General features: G+C 46.9%; 1 protein-coding gene and 1 non-coding gene across 2 annotated transcripts in view; one reads left to right on the top strand and one right to left on the bottom strand.

The window, feature by feature from the left end:
* LOC138481112 (magnesium transporter NIPA2-like) overlaps positions 1-15,076 on the top strand; it is a 304,692-nt gene that overhangs the window by 92,292 nt on the left and 197,324 nt on the right. The gene's annotated exons all lie outside the window — the stretch shown is intronic.
* On the bottom strand, positions 807-967 carry LOC138481829 (U1 spliceosomal RNA). The gene has a single exon (XR_011274438.1). It is a non-coding gene; the product is annotated as a U1 spliceosomal RNA (small nuclear RNA).

Genomic DNA, 15,076 nt, shown 5'->3' on the forward strand with positions numbered 1-15,076 from the left:
AAGCATTAACTTTGTGTCACCCAGTGGGCCGGCGAGCCAAAAGTCAACAAGCTCACCCAAAGCAGTATATTAAAAAGCGATATTGTGTGACCGTTGACACAATAGCATCACAGGCAGTGATAGCCATGCAGTCCCAAGGATAGCTTTTGGTGTCATGGGCAGTGATCAAAGGTTAGTTGCTTGTGATTTCTTTCAGTGTCTATGTGTTAATAGTGGGGGCGACCGAGCGTAGCGAGGGAGCTACAAGGTTCTAGGGAGGGTTTGGGGGGGTTCCCCCCCAAGAATGTTTTTTCAAATATGGGGTTGAAATGGTGCATTTTACAGCAGAAAAGGTGACCAAAAAGCCATAAATTTACAATCCGTTCTAAAGGGCAACATGAAAATTCCATGTCACCAAGAGCAGAAAAGAACATTTTACAACACAACACATTTTAATGATCAATGTATCCACAGTGTAAGACAGCACTGATGTAACACATTGTCATGCTGGTTGTACCCAAAATATGCCTCTGGAGCAACATGTCTATGCTAGCTGTTCCCAATTTAGGCCAGCATTGTCCTGTACAAAGCATGATTGATGCTGCCTGAGCATGTGCAGTGTGCCCAATACATATGGCAGCTTATCTCTGTAATACACATTACTTCTGTGGTGATGAAAGAAGCATAATTCAATTCAACAGATAAAATGTGGAAAAGCGATCACCCAAAGGTGAACCTAATTGAAGAAACGCAATGTGAGCACAATCTAAAAGTATGCAACCTAGCAGGCCGAGTGCACACTTTACCTTTTCTTTTACCAATAAATCGGGGGGAGAGCGCAAACGCAGTCCCCCACTACCAGAAATAATGCAGTTGTGTATCCCACATTTGGGAACATAGCAGGGGTCAGCAAATCCGATGTGCAATGGGTAAGCCTCACCCTGGGAGATCTGCCCTTGAGATCACATTCTCCCTGTAACGTTCACCTGATTCCCGTAGAGGCGCCGGTCTTGACTGGGCGTATACCGTATCTTCAAAGGTGATGTGTAACACACGGCTGGCTCTTTGGGCTGGACCTCTGTGCACTGTATGTCTGACTCGAAGGGTAAGATGTCTGCAGATAGAAAATATGGGATTAATGAACTGGGTTATTGAATGTCTCTCTCTTCTTCCCTTTCTCTTCTCCTGTAGAACCCCAAAGGTTAACGCTCTCACCTTAGGTAAGTGAACGCCGTGCTCTCCATCTGCCTCGGGGCAGGGTGCTGTAACCAGTTTCTTCACTGGATAAGGGGAGCAGGCCTCTTGACTTCAGAGGACTGCTGTCCGTCGTTTACTGCACGAACGGTAAGTTTCAAGTAATTCTAATGTCTTTAAAAGTCTTTAGTAATGACGTCTCTTGTTTTGCAGGGTTCCGGCGATGGCGGATGACGGGCTGAAGTGAGTTGAAGATGGAGCCCGTGTGATGAATAGAAGCGCCTGGAAGCACGTAAGTAAGCGCTTGTTGCCTGCTTCACGATGCGCTCTAACTGTCTTTTTATTTTGCAGGTACAAGTTCGGAGCGGCTGCAGGGTGCCGGAATACCCACTGGGTTAGATGTGGAAAGGAGTAATGGCACGTGAGTATTAAAGTTCCCCAATGTCTTTAAACGCACCTTGTTTTGTCTTTCAGATGCGGGATGCAGCGCCGAAGGCCTCCGGAGCGTGCAAAGAGTTGGTAAGCTTTTGTCTTTCAGATGCCGGAATGCAGTGCGAAGACCTCCGGAGCGCACGAAGAGTAGGTAAGCCTTTGTCTTTCAGATGCCGGAATGCAGCGCGAGGCGTTGGTGACAGCCGATGGACCAGGTAAGTGAAGCGGTGTCACTGAAGACCGTAATGCTAACCTGTTCTTTCTTGTCTTTATAGGTGTTGCTGAAGACTGGATTCAGGATGGTAAGCCTTTTTCCTTAGGCCCAGGATCAGATGCAGAAGACACGATGAGCGTTCTGCTGCAGAGGATGCAGAATAACGCAAAGCAAGATTCATCCATCGGGTGTGGTTTAAATAGCCTCCTGTAGTGCTTAGGTGTCTCCTTCCACAGCCACGCCTAGGTAAGAAAAGAGTTCCTGCTTTCCAGAAGAGTTCCAGTGTTCTGAACCTAGGGAGTAGCTCCTGCCCCACCCAACAGGAAAAGTAGTTCCAAACAGAAGAGGATCAGAGGCTCAACTGGCAGGCAAGTAAGCAGCATGGTCTGCTGCAGGTAAGTCCACCCAAGCATTATGAGCCCGGCGCTTCCAGCGCTGGGACTGGGCATATTTATGAGCCTGGTGCCACTGGCGCCAGGACTGGGTCCAAAAGGTCCCAATTGGGACTGGTTGGCACTCGGAACCTGGGTTATGGATCTGCGTCCAAGGGAGTTGGGAAAACCCTGACCTTTTGGAAGCAGAGATCATGACACTCCCCTGCCAGCTAAGTATGAGTTGCATGCAAGAGGGCAGGGGTTGGGTCACTTCTGGGAAGCCCCGCTAAGCGAGGGTGAGAAGGCAGGCCCTGACCAAGCCCCAACCCCCCAATCCCCGGAAGCTCTGAGCGTCTGCAGAGCTGCCTGTCCCGCGTGTAGGGGGACGCTCCAGCAGGCAGAGCCCAGCAAAAGAGCAGATTGTAGCGTAGTTCCTTTCTCCCATCAGGCGCTGCTCGGCCCGAGATTTGTATAAATAGCAGGATGGCTCAAGCAGGCCTGTTGCAGTCTGCCCACTGGCCTGTCGGCCCCACACGGGCCCATGGCCCTCCTGAGCGTAGCTGCTCAGCGCTGGCCCCATTGACACCATCATAATAATCCTGGACCTCAACGCTCCACCACCCCTGAATCTCAGAGTTCTGCTCAATGACAATGCTGAAGCTTTGGCATCTTTGCCGTAACCATATGTAGTGTTGTGTCAGCCGAGCCTGCACAGCGCCAATGGCAAGTATTCCCTTGTCAGGGCCCAGAGGTCACCGAGTCTTCCAGTGCCATCCACTTGGCACGGCCTACTGTTCCCAGCGTTTTCTACCCGCAAATCAGCACCACTGCCAAACAGAACTGCATCATTGGGGCCCATCGCTGCTGCTCTCCGACTTGACCCCAGCCCAGCGCAAAGGCACCCATGCTTCTGGTCTGATGCTGAAAAGCCTGGCTCTGCTGGGATCCGAAAGACAAGAACTAAGGTATTTTGGGAACATAGTACTATTGTTTTTTGTTTTGTGTTGCAACTGTATCAGCTCACACCTCTCCTGAAGGGTATAGGCTGCCCTCAGACTGCGCTACCAAAAGAGCGAAAATAAGTTATACCTGTTGGGCTTGCCTGTTTCACTTTTATGATTGGGATCACTGCTGCATGGGTATTAAGCGCGTTATAAATAACCTATCATATCAGATCATATCATAGATCAAAGATCAAGATCATAAGCAACTTCCAGAAACCTTGGCAGGTGGTCCACTGAGGCCCATTTGCAGGTTGCAGTGTGTTATTAGGGCACTACTATGGTAACATATTGTGCTGTACATGTGGTATTCGCCATGCTTTGATACCCCACTGGCCACATCTATAATGTCCAATGTACTTTGTATAATGCATGGACATTTTCATCAATCCGCACTGTGCTTAGAGGTAAATGTAACTGAGCTCCCGCTGTTGTTCTTTGTCTCGAGACGAGGAAAAAAAGCACTGCAAAGGTTAAGTTTCTCAGCTTCCACTCGTATTTTCTCCAGAGCTGCAGCAACTATTCGAAGTGTACTCCGATCCATTTTGGTTCCCATTGATTTGGATTTGGATTTTGTTTCCTTTCTATACATTTCTGGAGAGCATTTTTTGAAAGGTTGTTCTTGAGTGTGTAGATTATTTGCTATTGCCGACTTTTGCTGAATGGCAATTTCGACAAAACATTTTTTTGCCGCATTTTTTTACGCTTTTTTACCAAAAAAATATAGATGATAATTTTGGGTAAGGTATATAGAAAGTGAGGGTGCAGGGATTCTGCCACCGGTTTTTGTGGTAAAAAAAGCAATAAAATTGACCCAAATGAATGTGGCGAAATTGGCATTTGCCATAAAAAATGCAGAGAAAGTTTGATACGATTATGTATGTGTCCACAGGTCAATCACAGCATGGCTGGGATTTGTAAGGGTGGCCATGGTGATTGAATCGGGTAGGATGGTGATCCAGCACAGAGCGGCTCCTTTTGTGCCAATGTTTCCAAGTCTCCCCACAAAAATATTGTGACTGATGATGCTGATAGCAGTCTACTAGAGTGAGTGTGCGCTCAGAATTCTCATTCATCTTGTTCTTTTATGTGTCCCGAATAGAGCACAAAGTAGTTTTGCGCACAGGCACATTTTAAAAAAAATGAAAAAATAAATATATATTTTTTTTTTACTCAAGCGTTGTCCAAAATACGGCGGGCCACATAAAATGGCTTGGCGGGCCGCATTGTGGCCCGCGGGCCGTATGCTGGACAACCTTGGTTTAGGCGAACATTTGGTAGGAGCCAAAATCCTTCCCCCTTCGTCGAACCTGCAGATCGTTTTTATTTTTTTTTATTTTTAAAGAGCTCTGGTGCCACTGCAGACGTTTAGTGGTACTAGCATATCCTGTGTGCGCAAATGGAGACCAAGTGTGGGGAGGCAGTGGAACCGTCAAAACCTCAGTATTAACCACATAAAACCCACTTCAAGATTTGCAGCTTTCAACAACTTTTCATAACATAGCGCTTTGATGCAGACCCTTCAAGAGACAACTGCTTGCATAAACCAGAGACATCTGCATGCCCTCTCCCTGCCTCACCAATACTGCCACTTCCCCTCCCTTGATCTCACAAGGGAGTGAGAGTCGGCCCACCACAATGCAATTCCACCCACTGGAGCGCCCCCCCCTTGTCTCAGTCACAGATAACATACAAGAAAAATCTTCAGCGTTTTACATATGACCAGACGAAAACAACAATACACAGCTATAGCCCTCTACATAACCTATACATAAAAACTCTGTCCCAAATGCTCCTCTTCTATGGCTTGCTTTCTGTGGCTTCTGTGGGTAAATACTGCCTACAGCTGAGTTTGAGCATTCCAGGAAGTGAGAGCTGGGGCTGCTATCTCCGCTTACTGTGTGTTCAATGCAAAAATAGGAAAGTGGCCAACTCCTTCATCTGAACGGCCGTGTACACCGAAAAGGGAAGCACCCGTGGTGTTTGCAGAAGGCCTGGCGTATGACACTTGTCCTCTGTGATGGGTAATTTACTTGCAAACTGTAATGCCTGATAATCCCACAACCGTCAGCAAGACTGTTGCACTATATTATCTGTCTCCGGGCAGTGTACTTTGCATCCTAGAGATCTCTCCAAAAGTAGCAGTTTACTGACTAGGTTTCACAGGAAATGCCTGTGTCCTTAGATTATTCTTGGTCAGGTATCCAGTGCGCCGTGCCTGCACTTCAGACAGCAGACACGTTTGTTTGTTTGTTTATTACTTGTATAGCGCCAGACCCAAGGGTATTAGGGCGCATTGTATAAGATCACTCAAAGCTTAGTTTCACATAAAAATATACATTATAGTTAAGCATAGTAAAATTCGTAAAGTTACATATATACAGTATATTTACAGGGATGAGATTCAGACTCAGGCTGATAGCAGGCAGTTGTAGTCTATGGAAAAAAAGCTAGGTTCGCTGGAGTGTATGCAGTGACCAATGACTGGGGTGGGCCAGTTAGTCAGGGTGTTACGGGTCCACTAACAGTCGGTGTCTTTAAGCCACTTTATTATACTCTGTTGGAATTTTTGGTAAGACTGCTCCACTCTAAGTGGAGAAGGAAGCCAGTTCCAGAGTTGGGCTGCCTTAACCTGGAAACTACTGCCTCCCACTCTGGTCAATTTGAATCTGGGAATCGGAAGGCAATTCGTATTGGAGAGTCTGGTTGTTCTTACCATGGTTTTCATGACAAATCTGTCCGATAGATAAAGTGGAGCTGCCTTATTTATGCATTTATGAGTGAGCGAGGCAACTTTCAGTTTGATTTTGTCAGATGTAGACAGCCAGTTGTTAGCTCTTCTCATCTCGAATATGTGTTTTTCCTAGCAATTCCCAGTGAAGGTCAGAGAGCGTTATTTAGCGAGAATTGGATTTTCTTGGTTATTTGTTTGTTTGCCCCTATGTACATGGCATTGCAGTAGTCGAGCTTTGATGGTATAAGTGCTCTGGAAAGGGCAATGCAGCTGTCATTTGAAAGGAAAGCTTTGCCTGCTCTTATCAGTTTGCAGGTGTAGGGTGTGGCAGAGGCCATGGAATTTACCTGTTTGTTAAGGGAGAGAGTGGAGTCCAGTAGAACCCCCCCCCCACCCCCCAAGGCTTTTACTTCCTTGGCAACTGTGATGATGTTTTGGTCGATATTAAAGGCTGAGTATTTGGGGCTCAGTTTTTTGAGGGTCGATGGAGTGCCCAGGATGATGATCTCAGTCTTGTCGTCATTCAGGCATAGTCCATGGGTGGCCATCCATGCCTGGATGATGAGATAAACCTTCTTCAACAAGGCCAAATCCTTTTCGTAATCACCAGTAAGAGGTAGGAGTATCTGCGTATCATCTGCATAGTTGCTGTAGGTGATACCCAGATCGTCAAAAAGGGGCTTGGTGAAGATGTTGTATAGGGTAGGTGAGACACAGGATCCTTGAGGCACACCACACGTGATGGGAATGGGGTCGGCTGCAGCCGTAGGTGAGAAGACTCATGGTACCATCACTAAGAAAGGATTGTATCCAGGCTATGGCTTCAGTGGAGAAGTATCCCGCTGAGTCCAGATGGCTGCATAAGACCTGGTGATCAACCAAATCAAAGGCGGCCGATAAGTCCAAGAGAAGAGGAAGGGCAGAGTCTCCTTTATCCCTCAGTTCATCGATCTGGGCCTTCAAGTCTATTAAAGCAGTTTCTGTCCCGTGCTGAGGCCGGAAGCCTGATTGCCTTGACCCTAGTAAGGAATTCTATTCACAAATCCAAAATCATCTGGAATCGGCTATTTTATCTAGGATTTTTAAAAGAAATGGCACCGTAGTGATGGGTCGGTAGTTGGTGGGAATCGAGGGGTGTTTATTTATATATTTATTTATTTATTTTATATAAATTAGTAGGAGCACCCATGATTCCCTAAGGTTGGTTGGGATATGATTGGACGCAAATGACATGTTGATAAGTTTTGTGATAAGTTTTGTGATAAAAGGTGACCGATCTCTGGCTGCATCCTTTATAAGTTGAGCAGGGCATGAATCTCCCTGACAGTTAGATGGTTTGAGTGATAGTATGTTTTTTTCTGTTTCAGTTATGGTGACTTTAGAGAACTTGAATCAGGGTGGTTTGACAGTGTTTTTAGAGGACTCTGATAAAGTACTTATAGGCGTGTTACTAGTTAATAAGGCTTTTTTATTAGCAATTTTTACTTGTAGAGTCGTAACTTTGTTCGCCAGTGCTTGCTGTATGTTCGAGCACCAGAGTTTATCCTTGGTGCAGTTATCTGGCACAGTGATAGGGGCTTCTAGCTCTTTAAGGATAACGAAAAGTTCTTTCGTACTAGAGTTAGCTTGGGAAATTCTACCATTATAAGTTTCACGTTTGGCTAGGAGTATTTCATTTTTGTATAAAGCTGTGATGGCACTGAGATTGGTCTTATTTTCTTCAGACGGATGTGTTTTCCAGGATATCGCGCATAACCTTTTTTTGGTACGTAGTGTTTTCAGGTATGGTGTGTACCAAGAGTTGAGGTGTGCCTTGGGTTTGCTTTGTCGAAGTTTAAGTGGCGCTATTGAGTCTAGGGAGGTGGTCATGATAGGGTTGTATTCCCTGACCAAAACATCAGGTCCCAAGTTATCTGGAATGGCATTAATTGTAGGTAAGATGAGAGGGAGTAGGTTGTCACAGGTGATATTCTTTTTATTCCGAGTGGGAATGGGTCGAGCAGGGGATACAGGTATGGAGATTAGTTTATCTGTGGCTAGGGTAAAGGTTATAAGGTAATGGTCCGACCATATCTGAGGGGATATGGAATAGATAATAACATTACAATTGTGGTCTGCTACCCAGTCCAGGGTTCTTCCTTTTCTGTGAGAAGGGTGGAGCACTTTCTGGGTAAAGCCTTGTTCTATTAGGATATTTGCCACACTGGATGCGTGTGCATCCTTTGGGTCGTTATAGCCTAGGTTAAGGTCCCCTAGTAGTAGAACTTGGGAGGAGTTTAAGTTATTGGAAGCAATATTGGATTGGTCATCTTCGAAGTTTCCATTGGGGCCTGGAGGTCTATATATTAGGTGGATCGTAAGGGTCTGGGAGCTATTTATGTTGAGTTTGGCTGTCAGGTTCTCACAAGAATTGGTATCTGGGGAAGGCACAAGTCTAATCGGTAGATTGTCTCTTGCAATGAGTGCAATGCCTCCTCCTCGAGTACCAACTCTATCTGATCTTAAAATAGTATATCCCTTTGGGATGGCTAGTGAAAGAGCTGGTCCTGCAGCGGCATGAAGCCAGGATTCGGTGATCGCTAAAAAGTCAAGGTGTTCTGCCTGTATAATATCTGCTATCTCGGTAGCATGAGCGACCATGGATCTTGCATTTATTAGAGCACCCTTAAGACTATTGCAGGCTGAGGTTGGTGATGGGGAGCCTGTTTTAGTTTGGGTCCTGGAGATAATGAGGCCAGAGGCAGTAGGTCTAGGTTGAACTTTTGATTGAGGGATGGGTGTAACGGGTATAGGGGTAGATCTTTTGTTACTAGAGGCTAGGGTTCTCGCTGGTAGTTCATAAAATGTGGAGAGTCTTGAACGGAGTCTTCCATTTCTGTCGAGCTTAATACATGGATGTGTCTTCAGCGGAGGATCTAGTGTAATAGGTTTAGTAGGACATTGTTTACTTATGAGGGTAGGTGATTGGGCCATGTTGGGGTAGAGGGTACTATGGTGGTATTCAACCAGTATAGTCGCTAAAAACACTATGGCTATCACAGTAGTATGGAGAGGCGGTAGACTCCTTGGAGTGTGCATGTTTTGGGTAGTATTAGAAGGGATCTTAAGCACTCTGTTCGTCAGGGCGGGTAGGATCACTGTATGCGTGTGAGCAGCGATCAGGAAGGGATTATAGTGGTGATGAGGTAGCGGTCAATTAGGGCAAGTGGGTAGCAGTCAATTTAAAAAACAGTAGGTTAGGCATTTAAACTACAATCCGTGTCCGTGCAGAAACAGAATTTTAGTTGCCAAATGCAATGATCGTGGCGTAATTCTAGTCGGGTAAATGAAGAACGTAGGTCTACCAGGCAGTAGGGACTGTATGCTTAGTGCAATGATCAGTACCTGCTCATGCGGCTCGGTTGCATGTAAGCTTTATGGGCTAAAAACAGTTGCATGCGGAACAGACAATAAGGTGAGTTCGAAGTGGGGTAGCAATAGCCGTAAGGAAAGACTTGAGTGGGAGCAATGAGCACCTCACAGGTACAGTGCTAGCGCTGGGCAGAGTGTTGTTAAAATGGGTGAAATGCTAACCTTCAAGTATAAACCATGAGGGCCTATCCGGTGGCATGTTAAACAGCGTACCATCATGGCAGTAAGTAATAGGCAATCAAGGTATTGGTAAGAGCTAGGGACCTGGAGGTAGCGTGGGTTGTAGAGTAGCAAATAACAAACTAGTGGCGTGCACAAGTCTAGCGGGTAAAAGATAACCGATATTGGGCAAGGTGCATGCTCATTCTGTATGATATATAACAGTAGCTTATGATTAGATGGTGGGTCCTACTGCTGCGCATAAAGTAATTTGTAAAATATGTCAGCAGTTCGACATATTTGAGTGGCCATATGCGGCGATTAGAAGGACACAATAGACATACAGGTCACGGGCAGTCAAATGGCGAAAGCAGGGGCGCACAGTGGGGGATATCGACAAGTCTTACCACGTTGCAGTGGTTAATGCAGCAAACAGGAGATGTCTGAGCAAAATCAGTCCATGTGGGCGTGCAGCATACACTTCTTGGGCAGGCACTGTCATGATCTCTGCTTCCAAAAGGTCAGGGTTTTCCCAACTCCCTTGGAAGCAGATCCATAACCCAGGTTCCGAGTGCCAACCAGTCCCAATTGGGACCTTTTGGACCCAGTCCTGGCGCCAGTGGCACCAGGCTCATAAATATGCCCAGTCCCAGCGCTGGAAGGGCCGGGCTCATAATGCTTGGGTGGACTTACCTGCAGCAGACCATGCTGCTTACTTGCCTGCCAGTTGAGCCTCTGATCCTCTTCTGTTTGGAACTACTTTTCCTGTTGGGTGGGGCAGGAGCCACTGCCTAGGTTCAGAACACTGGAACTCTTCTGGAAAGCAGGAACTCTTTTCTTACCTAGGTGTGGCTGTGGAAGGAGACACCTAAGCACTACAGGAGGCTATTTAAACCACACCCGATGGATGAATCTTGCTTTGCGTTATTCTGCATCCTCTGCAGCAGAACGCTCATCGTGTCTTCTGCATCTGATCCTGGGCCTAAGGAAAAAGGCTTACCATCCTGAATCCAGTCTTCAGCAACACCTATAAAGACGAGAAAGAACAGGTTAGCATTACGGTCTTCAGTGACAGCGCTTCACTTAGCTGGTCCATCGGCCGTCAACAACGCCTCGCGCTGCATTCCGGCATCTGAAAGACAAAGGCTTACCTACTCTTCGTGCGCTCCGGAGGTCTTCGCACTGCATTCCGCATCTGAAAGACAAAACAAGGTGCGTTTAAAGACATTGGAGAACTTTAATACTCACGTGCCATTACTCCTTTCCCCATCTAACCCAGTGGGTATTCCGGCACCCTGCAGCCGCTCCGAACTTGTACCTGCAAAATAAAAAGACAGTTAGAGCGCATCGTGAAGCAGGCAACAAGCGCTTACTTACGTGCTTCCAGGCGCTTCCATTCATCACACGGGCTCCATCTTCAACTCACTTCAGCCCGTCATCCGCCATCGCCGGAACCCTGCAAAAACAAGAGACATCATTACTAAAGACTTTTAAAGACATTAGAATTACTCGAAACTTACCGTTCGTGCAGTAAACGACGGACAGCAGTCCTCTGAAGTCAAGAGGCCTGCTCCCCTTATCCAGTGAAGAAACTGGTTACAGCACCCTGCCCCGAGGCAGATGGAGAGCACGGCGTTCACTTACCTAAGGTGAGAGCGTTAACCTTTGGGGTTCTACAGGAGAAGAGAAAGGGAAGAAGAGAGAGACATTCAATAACCCAGTTCATTAATCCCATATTTTCTATCTGCAGACATCTTACCCTTCGAGTCAGACATGCAGTGCACAGAGGTCCAGCCCAAAGAGCCAGCCGTGTGTTACACATCACCTTTGAAGATACGGTATACGCCCAGTCAAGACCGGCGCCTCTACGGGAATCAGGTGAGCGTTACAGGCACATAGAAACGGTCAAGTGCAGGCATGTTGCTGCGGATCAGAGGACAAATGGGCATAGTCTCGTCGACAAGCTAGGACAGGCATCAGCCTTCTTTCGGGGCCTTCCTGAGGAGGGCCAGTTTACGCCTGCCAGCGGCTGATTGGGCACTTCATAGGCAGGCTGGCCAATACGGGGGATGGATGGCTCTGGGTGGGGGTAGGCAGAGGAAGCTAGATGTCTATTGCTCCCAAGCGGTCATCTTGGAGCGGGCGTCCTCGTGCACCAGGATATGGGAGGACAGATAAAAGTAAATTCAGCGCTGCGTAGCGTTGAACTTGTCCTGCAGCTAATATTCAATCCGCATTATTCGTTGAAGCGCATTTAGCCACGCTTTGTAAATAGAATAATGGCGATATTTCGAGGTAAAGGGATTAAGCGCACAGGCTTACCACAATGTTTGGAGGAAGCTCCAGCTTCTCCTCCACACCATGGCACTGCTCCTGCAGCGTTGGAAGGAGCTCCTTCGTGTGACGACATTGATTATTAACAAGACACATATGACAAGAAACCCCATGCCTGCTGTTAGAGACCCCTCCCCTAATACACAATACGAGCACCCCTGAATGACAGAATATTCAGACAGATATGCAACCATGTCAGGCAAGTTATGCAAGTGCAGATATATACCATCACTGTTTCATAGAACATATCATGCCATCGAGCAACAGTAATAATCAATATGTTTTGGAGACAATGCAAACTCAATGGCGTGGCGATAATAAGGAAAAGCAATCACCAAGAAAAGCAGTTTGATTTACCCATCAGCCGCACCACATCAGTTCGCAATCTGTGATGCACTCATGCTCACTGCAGACCATCAAGGAGACCAGACAAGCCATATTTGGCAATTTCGTTATAACAGGCCTGCCGTGCTGACTTCAAGCATTTACCTTTCGCAACCACTGTGGTGCGTTGCTTGCTAAACCTCTCCGATGGTCTGCAGCAATCAGAAACGCACAGGAAGGACGAGTCTCTGCATCATTTGAGGTGGCACCTCTGCATCTGCAGCATTCATGGCAAATAACACGCTAGAAACTGAATAGGTAAATCAAAGGTTTCTTATTTGAAAGCACAATACAGGAATTCCAAAGAATGACAAGTGACAGCGCAGTTGTCGGACGGAGCTACCTCTTTCAGCCGTCAGCATCTCAGCTATATAGTAGTATCAGTGTTGTTGCACTTTCCTAAACATGACGTTTGTAGACGTTTGTAATAGCAGACAGCAGCGTGTTGTTCTCAAGCGTTGCGGTTCCATGTTGAAATAGCCGTATGCAGTAAGCAGCTTTGGCAATATCCGTAAGCTGTCTTGGGAGCAACAGTCTTATACTCCTTATGAGGTGTTTATTGTTCATATCTATGTCTTGTAAGGTGATACTGTGTGTGTGAGGCTCAAGGCAGGGGTGTGGGCCAGCGACAATGGAGTGAGTCAGGCTTTACTGACGAGCCCTAATGTGTATAGGTCCAGGCACTTAATGTATAAGCGTGGTTACTGTGATGTTTAGTTGTAGGTGAATCCTGCCACATCAACATGAAACTGGATGACATTGTATCCACCATTGGCTCCCTGAAATCTAAATTGGAAAAGGAGGGTGCCCGCATAACTGATGCCGAGCCGGATTGGTAATGCAGAGGACAAGTTGATAAACATGCCTGTGATAGAGTGCAGCTGCAGCAGTGGGTCTATAAGATCCTCAACAAATGCAAGGTGTTGCAATTGCGCTCCAGACGCAATAACATCCGTATAATTGGGATTCCGGATGCAACTTGTAAGGGCCTGGCGGAGCCTTTTGTCCAAAATCTGTTGAAAACAATGTTTGATCCCTCAAAGTTCTCCCCGCACTTCCTTGTGGGGAGGGCGCATCCTGTTGTGGCCCCAAGCAGGGCCCCCCCCCCTCACACCACCTTGGCTAGACTACTTAACTATCAAGACAGAGATCTTGTATTGCGCCTTGTTAGGGAAAATGGCATGCTTGGGTATGAGGCCTCCGACATCCACATTTACCCGGACTTCTCTGCCAACGTACATGCTCAATGGAAGTCGTATGATCCTGTTAAAAAAGCTGCTAAGCATCAGACGAGGCCCTTACGCACTACTGTATCCGGCCAAGTTGCGCATTCCGCATGGTGGGCGCACACATTTCTTCGAGAACCCAAATGGCGCCACAACCTACATAGAAGCCTCTATCTCTATTCCACTTGCTAGGCGTGACGGCAATAATGGCCGTAGTCCTCACCCGCACACAATGATCCTGATATTTTGGATAATGATTGACCAACAAGGAAACTGAATTATTCTCCCCTTACACAATGCTGAACATGGATATACAATTTTTTTTTGGGCTGACTGCGAATACTTCAACCAGCTGAGCGATGGCAGTATTGCTCACAGTGCACCCCAGGGAATTTCCAATTTCTTATTTCTTTTCTCAATGGGTTCCATCGTCATGTTGGGGGTGATGTGGGTGGTGGGATGGAAGTGCGTCAAGTTGGGGGTAAACGATGTACAAAAAACACAAAAGTTACAGATGTTCGAGTGTTTTGAAATTGCATTAACAAGTTTTATTCCAAAAACCAGTGTGGACTGCTCCTCAATTGTGCATTGTAGCGTTCTCGTTCTTGCGCAGTCATGCAAGTTTGGTCCTCTACTTAACATAAGCATGACGGTATGGGGGACAAGATTGCCTTTATGACCTCGAATGTCCAGGGCCTCAATCACCCTATTAAGTTGTGCAAGGCTTTGGCTTATATCAATCGTCATGGCCCAAGGGTGGTGATGCTCCAGGAAACAAATGCCCGAGCGTCGCTTAACAAAAGGTTTGCCTTGAGCTGGGGTTCCCAACGTTATTACACCGATTACTCTTCACAGGCGAGAGGGGTAGTGACGTTGATGCACCGGTCGCTCCCCTTTCAGGAAGCCAAGCGCTGTATAGACCCACAAAGGAGGTACATGATCCTATGGGGGCAAGCTCGCTGGCACTGACATAACCCTTCTTAATACTTACGGCCCCAACTTAGATGACCCCAATTCTATGGCCAAGTGCTGAGCATCCGAATAGTGGGCTGTCACTCCTGGATTATCTGGGGAGGCGACTTTAACTCAATTCTGGACTGTGTGGTTGACCGCTCCAGGGCTACCCAGCGAGAATTGACTAACGCAGGTCGCACAATTCTACATATTATGCAGCAGGTTGAACTGGTTGATGGGTGGAAGGACCGCAACCCTGGTATATGAGAATTCGCCTACTATTAATCGGTGCATGATGTACAGTTCAGGATTGACTATTGGTTGGTTTCTGGCACAGGTGCAGGACTGCAGGATTCACCCGAGAACCATTTCCGACCATTCTCCAGTCATCCTGACAGTGGTTTGGGATGGACCCGGCCCCTCTCCACACCCTCCCTCCCTGGCACATGCCCCCCTCATGCTTACTAGATCCAGTATTTTCAGAGACACTGTACAAGGGGGAATCACAGACTTCTTTCACAGAAATGAGGGTTCTGTACAGCACCACTCTACAGTATGGGAGGCCTTCAAGGTGTGGGTCAGGGGGGAGATGATTTAGATATACACGGGCACTATGAGGGAAACAGGAAGGGAACTGGGTAGAGTTGAAACTGACTTGAGGTAGCTGGAGAATGAGTATA

This window comes from Ambystoma mexicanum, chromosome 5p (genome assembly GCF_040938575.1).
Source record: "Ambystoma mexicanum isolate Mex_15411 chromosome 5p, UKY_AmexF1_1, whole genome shotgun sequence".
In the NCBI taxonomy this organism is placed as follows: Eukaryota; Metazoa; Chordata; class Amphibia; order Caudata; family Ambystomatidae; genus Ambystoma; species Ambystoma mexicanum.